This window comes from Rhincodon typus, chromosome 8, assembly GCF_021869965.1.
Source record: "Rhincodon typus isolate 14 chromosome 8, sRhiTyp1.1, whole genome shotgun sequence".
NCBI lineage: Eukaryota > Metazoa > Chordata > Chondrichthyes > Orectolobiformes > Rhincodontidae > Rhincodon > Rhincodon typus.
In genome coordinates, this window is record NC_063339.1 from 80,986,038 (window position 1) to 80,996,435 (window position 10,398).

The 10,398-nt window shown below is 43.5% G+C and overlaps 1 protein-coding gene across 6 annotated transcripts in view; it reads left to right on the plus strand.

Annotated features, from left to right (window-relative positions):
• The first annotated feature begins 461 nt into the window (after positions 1–461).
• Positions 462–10,398, plus strand: part of numb (NUMB endocytic adaptor protein) — a 252,505-nt gene continuing 242,568 nt past the window's right edge. For 4 of the 6 annotated variants that reach the window (XM_048599600.1, XM_048599603.1, XM_048599602.1 and 1 more), the window contains exons 1-2: positions 462–655; positions 7,757–7,813. The gene's annotated coding sequence lies outside the window, so the exon portion shown is untranslated. Of the gene's footprint in view, positions 661–7,756; positions 7,814–10,398 lie in introns of all 6 variants that reach the window. The other 2 variants (XM_048599601.1, XM_048599605.1) reach the window with 1 other exon arrangement.

Consider the following 10,398-nt stretch of genomic DNA (forward strand, 5'->3'; position numbering starts at 1 on the left):
CCATCCCTCACCCCATCCATCCATCCCTCACCCCATCCATCCATCCCTCACCCCCATCCATCCCCCCTCCATCCATCCCCCCCTCCATCCATCCATCCCCCCCTCCATCCATCCATCCCCCCATACGTCCATCCCGCCCTTCCTCCCCCACCATCCATCCATCCCTCCACCTCCCTCTCTCCCTCCCCCCATTCCTTCCCCACTCTTTATCTTTATTCTCTCTCTCTCCCTATTCGTTTATTTCACTCCCTTACCAGTTTCAGCACCTCAACAAGAGTTTCCGCGCCTGCGCGGGCTTCCAGGCCACGTGCCCCTGTCCGCTCAAGCCGGATGGTCGCTGGCGATGTGACTGACAGAATGCTGAACCAATGGATTCGGAAAGTTTCGTCGAGTTCGGCCAATGGCCGCGCGATGTAGGCGGGAGCAGCGTGCGCTGTGCGCAGGCGCAGAAGGAGGCCAGGTGAGGTTGCCGGCGGGGCCCAAAGACAGAGACGGAGCTTGGCGCCAGCTCTTTACCCACTTTTTCGGGCCTTAGCAATCCGCAAATCCGGCTGCTTCTCATGCTTCAAGCATCGTTCGTGCTGACTTCTGTTAGAGTTTCGCTGGATAAAGGAGACGGAGTGTCATTCACCCACCCTTCCTCCAACCGGCTGAGGTAAGGTGTGTGTCCCCGAGGCCCGGGGGAGGGACTGGGAAAGGGGCTAAGCTAGGAGGCAGGGGCTGTTTCCCCCATCGGAGGGCAACCCCGGGCTGAGCACGACACTGCCCGCACTCAGTCTGCTTAAAGCCATCTCTCGTTACACTGGCTGTGTATGTTTGTACTCAGACATTTGTTACCTCCTTTGGATTCCTAGTGTGGGTGGCGTTTGCCTCTCCTGGCACTTTGACCCCTCCCTGACCACTCCTGGCACTTTGACCCCTCCCTGACCACTCCTGGCACTTTGACCCCCAGCTGAGGCAGGGAGAGTCTTTGGCCCTTAGCCTGGATGGCCTGACTTTTGTGTTATGAATCTAACCTCGTGCCTTGTTGCTGGGGCCTTGACTGTCACCTCAGCACCCTGCCTCTAACATCTATCTGGCGCAATCGAAACCTTAAAGCCCATTTTATCATTACAGGGCTGGCTGTCATTTCAGGAAGCAGTGTTGTTTTATTGCCAGTTTTCTTCTGCCCAACCCCTTCCGAAATGATTATCTCTGTTGAGTAATGGATTCAAGTGTGTTAGCTACTCAGATGATTTCAGTGTTGCTGCTGATCACTGATGACCCCTTGAATGTTGTTGGCTTGATCGGCCTAGGGTGGATGTTTGCAACCTGGTCGTTTCTCCTTCAACAACATCCATACTAATCCATTCACAATCATCATTAGGCAGTAGTCAGCAGTAGTCTACCTGATTGTTACCCCAACTTTGAGAGTATTGAGACAAATTGCAGAACCTTTGTCGTCTCCCTGGCCGAGAGTTGACAGTGCAAACTGGAGACTAAAACTTGTCATGTGTGGTTCAGTCATTCAGTGGATGAACACACAGTGAGGCTGAAGTATAGTAATTGAATAGCAGAATAAGCCCAAGGGCTTGAATGAGCTTGTGTCTAAGTTGGACTAACTAGTAGAAAAATCTTGTGTATGTTTTGACCCCTGTATTGGCATGTAGTGTATTTTTTCAAAACTACGTTTAAATTGATCAGCCTGTGTTTGTCAGACCTGTCATCATTTTTATAACCGTCCTTTCCTAAATGAGTTTATCGTGAAAGGAAGTAAGCACACTAGGGAACATCTGTGAAATGCTCAACAAATTAGATTAATTATGTTTAGCCTTGTAATAATGTAAATATTGACTGCAACCGTGGATTGCCGTGGCTTAACAATTGACAGTAGAAGTTTAAAAATAATCAAGGATAAACAGTTGTGACTAGTGCAAACTAAAATTGTGAATTTTGAGTTATCAGTGTTGTTCCCTTTGGGATGGAGATTGTTTACATTTTAAACTAGAAACAGATGTTTTTATTTCATCTTCCTCTTTTTTAAATATAGCAAGTTTTGTTCTCGGCTGGTTGTTGTCAGATCTGTAAAAATAATGTGAACGTAGAGTCTTGCTGTTACTTGTGAAACTCTGGGAGTTATTAGTTTTATTATCATTTGTATTGAGTGTTGTATTTCAGTCCAAAGCTCTTACAAACTGATGAATAAAAAAAAGAACCCATAGACCAAGAGAGGACAAGTACTGTTTGCAGATGATTATAATTTACAAGAGCATGTAAAAATTGACTACAACCGTGGATTGCAGTGGCTTAACAATTGACAGTAGAAGTTTAAAAATAGTCAGGGATAAATAGTTGGGTGACTAGTGCGTCTTCAACTTTTATGTCAGATTTTAACATAAATTCCCTGTTACATCTATAAACTGCAGAATGCTCAGGAATAAATTGCAGCTATACTTTTTGCTAGTTGGGTGAACTTCTGAATGTAACATTGAACCCTTAATACTTTTTGATCTATTTGGTGAACCCTGGGATTATGCTTAAACAAAATGTTCCTGATTTGGAAATTGAAGGTCAGCACCTTCTGACTTGTTTAATCATTCAGTGCGTTATTAGCCTTTGATCTATTGTGCAGGAAATGGTGCTCCAAGTTTTGTTACTTATTTACAGTGCGTGTTACAATTCTGAATAATGAAAAACTCTACAGAGTGGGTGTGGAGGTGGTGACAGGTCAACACCCTGAAGCTTTTAAAAAAAAAAGTGGAAGTAGGCAGATCCGAGTTTTGATTCTTCTGGTTTGTCCTGAGTTAAATAGGGTCAAGAGCAATGAAAAGCTTTCTGTTGTTGCTTGTAGAAGTCCAGCATAATAAGGAAAAAAAATCAGTCCGAACTCGGAACAGAAATAGGCCATTCAGCCCCTCAAGCATGCCTAACCTTCATTGGCTGACCTGATTGTGTTTTGATTTTCATATTCCCACCTGAACCCTTTTAACCTTTGATTTTCTTGCCTCACAATGATCTGTCTACTTCTGCCTTAAAAATGTTCAAAGTCGCACAGACCATCTGAGTTTCTCCTTGATAACCTGTCTGGGAAACTTGCAGGCAATTTATACCTGGATGAGTCTTTGCTGTGATGCATCCACAGTGTAATAGTCTCAGCGTGTAACTTTCAAAGTAAAATGGATGGTGTTACCAGAGAGTGATTAAGATTTTGCAGAGCTATGGCCTTCTGAAGGAGTTGGTATATTTGAGGGACGGTCAGGAAAAAGCACATTTATCAGTCCAGTGGGAAGCTTGGAAATAAAGGTTGTAACAGAGTCTGGGATTTGTGTGACTGATATATCAGCGTTTTGATAATGAATTGTTTCTGTTTGTAAAGCTACTCATGCATTTGGTGTTGAAGGTAGAAATTTTGTGCAAAGTGAGGAATGTAAATATGATCTGTTTATAGGTAGGAATCTACCAATATTGTCGCAGCGACCTTGCAGTTAATATATTGACGATTTGTGATTTTGCAATATTGTTAGATAATTCTGAGTCAGTTGCAGATAAATTCAGCAAATCTTTTTCACTGCTATGACTTTTCCATTGGCCTAATGAGTAAATATACAACCTACTTCAGTGTTTAACATTACAAGTAGGCAGTCCCAAGAACTGATATCCAGTCAATGTTGATTCAATTAGATTAAGATTCCATGTAGCCAAGAGCATTGATTTTTAACAATAGGATGCCACTCGCTGCTTGAGCTGTCATCAACTTGGTAAAGAACCAGACCAGAGCAGACGAAGCTTGTTGAGTGGTTTATTTATCTGCTTCTTAGGCTACCCTGAGAGACCAAGTTGATTTGAATTCATTATGGTGTCTGAATTCTTTGAGAAAATTTCAAATCTAAATTTAACTGTTGCGGTTTTCGTTGTGGGGGTCTTGTGCAGTAGTGGTAATGTCTCTGTCTCTGAGCAAGAAGCTCTCAATCCAAACTGTTTTAGTTTATAGCTCCCATGTAATAACCAGCATGCTACCCCAGTACTATTATAATGAATGAATGAAATCGCTTTATTGTCACACGTACTGACATGAGTACAGTAAATGTTACTTTGGCCAGGTTGAGGAGGGAACAGCGAGTGTACTTTCTTTATTATTTCTGGCTTAGCAGCCTCTGTGAGTCTGCATGTTAATTCGGGAGGTCTGGGTATTGGGGTTGTGAGAAGGGGAGGAAGGGGTGAGGAAAGCTAGGTTGATGATTCCGGGAGTAGCAATAAACCAGCTGAGTGAAAATTAGATTGACAAGGGAGATTAACATTACAAAGAATTGGGGGAATTAAAGGGGAAAATTATTTGCTGGTAATTGGAAGCATGAAACTTGTTGGAGTTCATAAGGAATTTGTTTTATGTTGTGCCAAAGAACTTTAGAGCCATTACTTTGAAGACCTGTCCCTGACATTCAAGGCCAATCGGTTTTCACCCAACAGAACTCCACGTATGAATATCCTGCAAAAGTAGTAGACTCGCCAAATTTAAGGGCATTTAAATGGTCATTGGATAAACATATGGATGATAATGGAATAGTGCAGGTTAGATGGGCTTCAGATTGGTTTCACAGGTCGGCGCAACATCGAGGGCCGAAGGACCTGTACTGCTCTGTAATGTTCTATGTTCTATGTTCTATCACATAACCACAGCTTCAGTTTGCGTTATTCCAGAGGAGTGAATATTGACTAAGACACCTACGGGAGAACACACCTGTTGTTCCAACAGTGCTGTGCTGTGTTAATAACCACCTGAAAGAGAACCCGGTTCTCACGTTAGTTCTGTTCAAAAAATGGAGAAGTGGAGCTCGTGTATGTGAATAGGGTTGGTATCTGGATGAGTGCAGTGTGTCTCCAAGCTAGATCAGTGGGAATTATAATTTCAATAAAATAATGTGGAGAATGGAAGACAAATGAGAGCCTGAGGTAGCTTGTGTGGGTGAGTGCAAGGATGGCAATGAAATGCATTGTTGTTAAAATTCAGTTGCTTAATTAATATTATCAGGACCTAATCTAACATGTTCACAATTGACTCTTGACACTCCCACGGCTATTGGGGGTAAATATAAACCCTCCCTTGCCAGTGTTGCCTACTTGGCAAAGAGCATGATTGTAAGAAATAGGAGCAGGAGTAAGCCATTTGATCCATTGAGCCTGCTCTGTCCTTCAAGAAGATCATGGCCAGTCTGATTGTGGCCGTAAGCCCAACATCAGCCCCTGCTTCCCAAGTACCCCTTGACTCCCTTGCAGATGTTGCAAGTGTTAACTTAACGAGTTAATTCTGCCTTGAATACATTCAGTGACCTAGCGTGCATTGTTGTGCAGAGACATAGTCATAGCTTCACAGAGTGCAGATAACACCTTCAGCCCAAGCCTGCACTGACAATAAATACCACTAAAGGTGCGCTAATCCCAATTTCCTGCACCTGTCTCATATCCTTGAATGTTATGACATTTCAAGTGCTCATCCATTTTTTTAAAGTTGTAAGGTTTCTGGCCTCCACTGCCTTCCCAAGCAGTGCATCCCACCTTTGATCCCTTCTGAATCTCCTGCTTCTTACTCTAAAATGATCCCTCCTCATGATAAATCTCTGGCAACCACCTGGAAACTGATATCCATTTCAAGCCTACCGACTCCCACAGCTACCTAGAATACACCTCCTCTCACCCACCTTCTTGCAAAAATGCCATCCCTTATTCCCAATTCCTTCGCCTCTGCCGCATCTGCTCCCGAGATGAGGCATTCCACTCACGGACATCCCAGATGTCCTCGTTTTTCAAGGACCGCAACTTCCCCTCCACAGTGGTAAAAAACGCCCTCGACCGCGTCTCTCGCGTTTCCCACAACTCATCCCTCACACCCCCTCCCTGCAATAACAACCAAAACAGAATTCCCCTCGTCCTCACGTACCACCCCACCAACCTCCGGATCCAACGCACCATCCTCCAGCACTTCCGCCATCTGCAATCTGACCCCACTACCAAAGACATTTTTTCCCCCTGCGTAATCTGCCTTCCGGAGGGACCACACTTTCCGTGACTCCCTTGTCCGTTCCACACTCCCCACCAGCTCCACCACTGCAGGAAGTGCTACACTTGCCCCTACACCTCCCCCCTCACCCCCATCCCAGGCCCCAAGAAAACCTTCCACATCAAACAGATGTTCACCTGCACGTTTGCTGATGTGGTATACTGTATCCGCTGTTTCCGATGTGGCTTCCTGTAGATTGGGGAAACCAAGCGGAGGCTTGGAGACTGCTTTGTGGAACACCTATGCTCGGTTCGCGACAAACGACTGCACTTCCCAGTCGTGAACCACTTCAACTCCCCCTCTCACTCCTTGGACGACATGTCCATCCTGGGCAGCTTCCAGTGCCACAACGATGCCACCCGAAGGTTGCAGGAACAGCACCTCATATTTCGCTTGGGAACCCTGCAGCCCAATGGTATCAATGTGGACTTCACAAGCTTCAAAATCTCCCCGCCCCTGACCGCATCCCAAAACTAGCCCAGCTCGTCCCCGCCTTCCTAACCTGTCTGTCCTTTCTCCCACCTATCCACCCCTCCCACCTCAACCCCCACCCCCACCTCCTACCTACCAGCCTCATCCCCGCCTCCTTGACCTGTCCGTCTTCCCTGGACTGACCAACCCCCACCTACACTCACCTTTACTGGCTCCATCCCCGCCTCTTGACCTGTCCGTCTCCTCTCCACCTATCTGCTCCTTTATCCATCTTACTTACGCCTCCCCCCCTCTCTCTATTTATTTCAGAATCCACTTCCCCTCCCCCATTTCTGAAGAAGGGTCCAGACCCTAAACGTCAGCTTTCCTGCTCCTCTGATGCTGCTTGGCCTGCTGTGTTCATCCAGCTCTACACCTTGTTATCTCAGATTCTCCAGCATCGTCAGTTCCTACTATCTTTCACCTCTCCTCATGATTGACCCCTTAACCAAGATGAACAGCTGCTCTTTATTCACCCTCTCAATACCCCTCATAATCTTATGCACCTCAATCATGCCTCCCCTCAGCCTCCTCTGCTCTAAAGCAAACAATCCAAGTTCTAATCTTTCCTTATAGTTCAATTGCTCCATCCCAGGCAAAAACTGATGACTCGCCTCTGTACCCCCTGTGGTGCTATCACGTCCTTCATGTAGTGAGGTCCGAGGAGGAGAATCCCAAAGACTGACAACCTTCGAGGGTGAAATGCCTCCTTGTCTCCATTCTAAATGGGGATTCCTTCATTTTTAATTGGATAAGATTTGCATTATTCACTGGAATTTCATAAGGTGAAGTATGAATTGTAAAGTGTAAATGTGTATGAAATTAGCCACAATTTTTCATTTTAAATGAAAACATACTTATGAACCTTGACCCCCTGGAAGTGCACCAGAAGGTTGGTACAAACAGTTTGGGATGGAAAGAGATATGACGGGTGATGTACACTAGTTGAGTGACTCTAATAGTAGGAGGTATGAGGTTCAAATCCTGTGTTTGCTATTGCATCTTAAGAAGAATAAATTATTAACGTTGCTGAAAATTGTTTTTCTCCCTGTGATGATTATTTTCAAACTCTAAAATGGCATGTACTGTTTCAGTAGAATTCAGCTGACATATTGTTCCAACGGCAGGGGAACAATATGGTGCTCAATGATTGCAGATTCCAAAATGCCAAAAGACTGGACTAACTAATGTTTTTGCAACAGTGGATACCCATTAATTTTGATGCCTTCAATGTTTGTTTCTCCCCTTCAGGTGTTTGAACTTTTTCTTCCTGCCGTATCAGTGAACGTGTGCTGTGTCTATTACAGGGTAAGTGAATACATCGTAGTCGATGATTTGTTACAAGCTTATTAAAGCTGCTCTTCTGTTAGCTCCTATAAGGTTGGGGGGAAATGTCACTTTATTTTTGAAGCCTTCTGGTCGTTTACGTTGTTTGAACAGAAACATAATGTCTTTGTCAAATGGGCCAATGCATGCTTCATGTTTAATATTGCACGATTATATTTGGAGTAATGCTGTAGAAGCAATCTTGGTACCACAGTGCCTGAAGAAGGCCATTTGTCTCCACATGCCCTTACTGGTCAAAAAAATGGTTATCATGCCTTGTCCAGCCTTCCAGCCTGTAAGGTATGGCACCTCAAGTACATAACCTCATAATTTTTTAAATACACAGAGGGTTTCTCATTCCAAAATCTTTTCAAATAGTGGGTTCTGAACCCAGCACACTCTGGGTAAAAATTCTCAGCTTCTTTGTATTCCTTCTACCAATTAATTTTGAAGTCTGTTTGTTTATTTGTGGACAGTAATATTTTCTCAACAGTTAAATGTTGAATTTACTTAGGCAAATGAGCTTTGGATTAGTTTTGGCACTAATCATGTGTTGCACAGTGAGAGCATGCTGCAGTACATTCCTGTTACAGTAAATCTCTTGTAAAGCATGTTTAAGTTCCTGATTGAAGCTTAACTGAATGTAGCAAAAATTTCCGTGCGGCAGTGTGTGATGAGGTAGAATTGTATGTACAGGATTGTCACTTTTAAGAGTTAGTGGTATCAGATTTTAAGTTGATATGAGGAGTAGGGAAGTTATGCAGGATCTGTATAAGACATTGTTTAGGCCACACATAGAGTATTATGTGTAGTTTCTGGAATTCAAATTACAGGAGGGTTGGGTTAGCACTGGAGAGGATGCAGTGTAGATTTACCAGGATGTTTTCTGGGCTGTAGAGTTTCAGTTATGAAAGAGTGACTGGACAGACTGGTGTTGTTTCCCTTAGTGCGGAGGAGATTGAGAAGGAAAATGATTGTGATGTATAAAATTATGAGGGGCATAGATTTAAGTTAAGAGGCAAAAAGTTTAGTTTTTCATCCAGAGGATGGTGAGAATTTTGAACTCACTGCCCATGGGGGTGGTAAAGGCAGAACCCCTTGTAACATTTAAGTAATAGTTAGATGTGCACTTGTGATGCCAAGGCATACAAGGCTATGGACCAATGCTGGCAAATGAAATTAGAATAATGAGGTTGTTTTTGACCGGTACAGATGTGATGAGCTGAAGGAGCAAAATACTGCAGATGCTGAAATCTGTACTTAAAACAAAAATGCTGGAAATCACAGCAGGTCAGGCGGCATCCATGGAGAGACAGCAAGCTAATGTTTCAAGTGTAGGTGACTGTTCAGAGCTTAAAGGCCTTTTTTTTGACCCGTAGATCTCTGCACTTCTGCTTATTGATTATGGGGGGCATTTGAAGTAACAGAACTCAGGTGGTTTTCTCTACTCGAGAATAGAGTTGCAGGAAGTATTGCTAGAGGCCTGATGTTGTTGAAGTAGAAAGGTACTTCAGAAAAGACTTCCACATTTCTGGAAAGTTGCTGTTTAAAAATTAGTTTCATGTTTCATGGTGTATTTGAGTCCAGAGCTTTGGCTCCAGAAGCACAGGCCACTCTTCAGTAACTTATAAATTGTATGCACTTCAAACTGGGTCTGACTAATTGAGAATTAATTTGTCAGATCCCCGTTTTACTCTCAATTAAAACTGTTATTTAAATTTGCAATTTTAGAAGTGTCATATTGCTTGAAATGTTTGATCCTATTTCTCTCTCTACAGATGCTGCAAGACCTGCAGAGTTTTTTTTTCAGTACTTTGATTTTATTTCAAGTTTCCAACATCTGCAATATTTTGCTTTTATTTGTATATAAACAGACTGTGTAACCATATGAGGTGCTGAATTCTGGACCCCATTGTAAACCACTTTACAGAAGTGCACTTATAACGGATATTGGTCAGGAGCAGGAATTCCTGACTTTTGTATTTCTGTTCTGGGACAGACTAATTGTAAATGACCAGATTCTATTTTCAATAATATTAGCACATTTAGAAAGACCAGGGGAAATGCTTTTTAATTTGTAGGCAAAGAAACGTCAGATGGATGCTCACCACTTGTCTCAAGACCAGTGTCTTTGTCACCCCATGACGTGATGTTCCCAATGTACTCCTGATTTGACTCTCTGTAAACTTGACATCTTCCAGAATACTGCCGGTCATGTCCTAACCTGCAGCAAACCCCTTCGCTCAGTGCTGGCTGGCCTATATTGGCTACCTGTCAAGCAAGGCCTTAGATTTAAAATTCTCATCCTTGTTTTCAGATATTTCCATTGCCTTACTGCTCTGTATCTGTAATCTCCTTCAGCCCAACAGCCGTCTGAAATCTCTGAGCTCTTCCAATTCTGGCCTCTTATGCTTCTCAATATTAATCTCTCCACCAACGGTGGTGGCGCCTTCAGCTGCTTGGACTCTAAGACCTAGAATTGTCTGCCAATTTTTTTTTGGCCGTCTCTCTCATTTTCCTCGTTTGCACTCTTGACAAACTTTTGGTTATCTACCTTGCTATTTCCT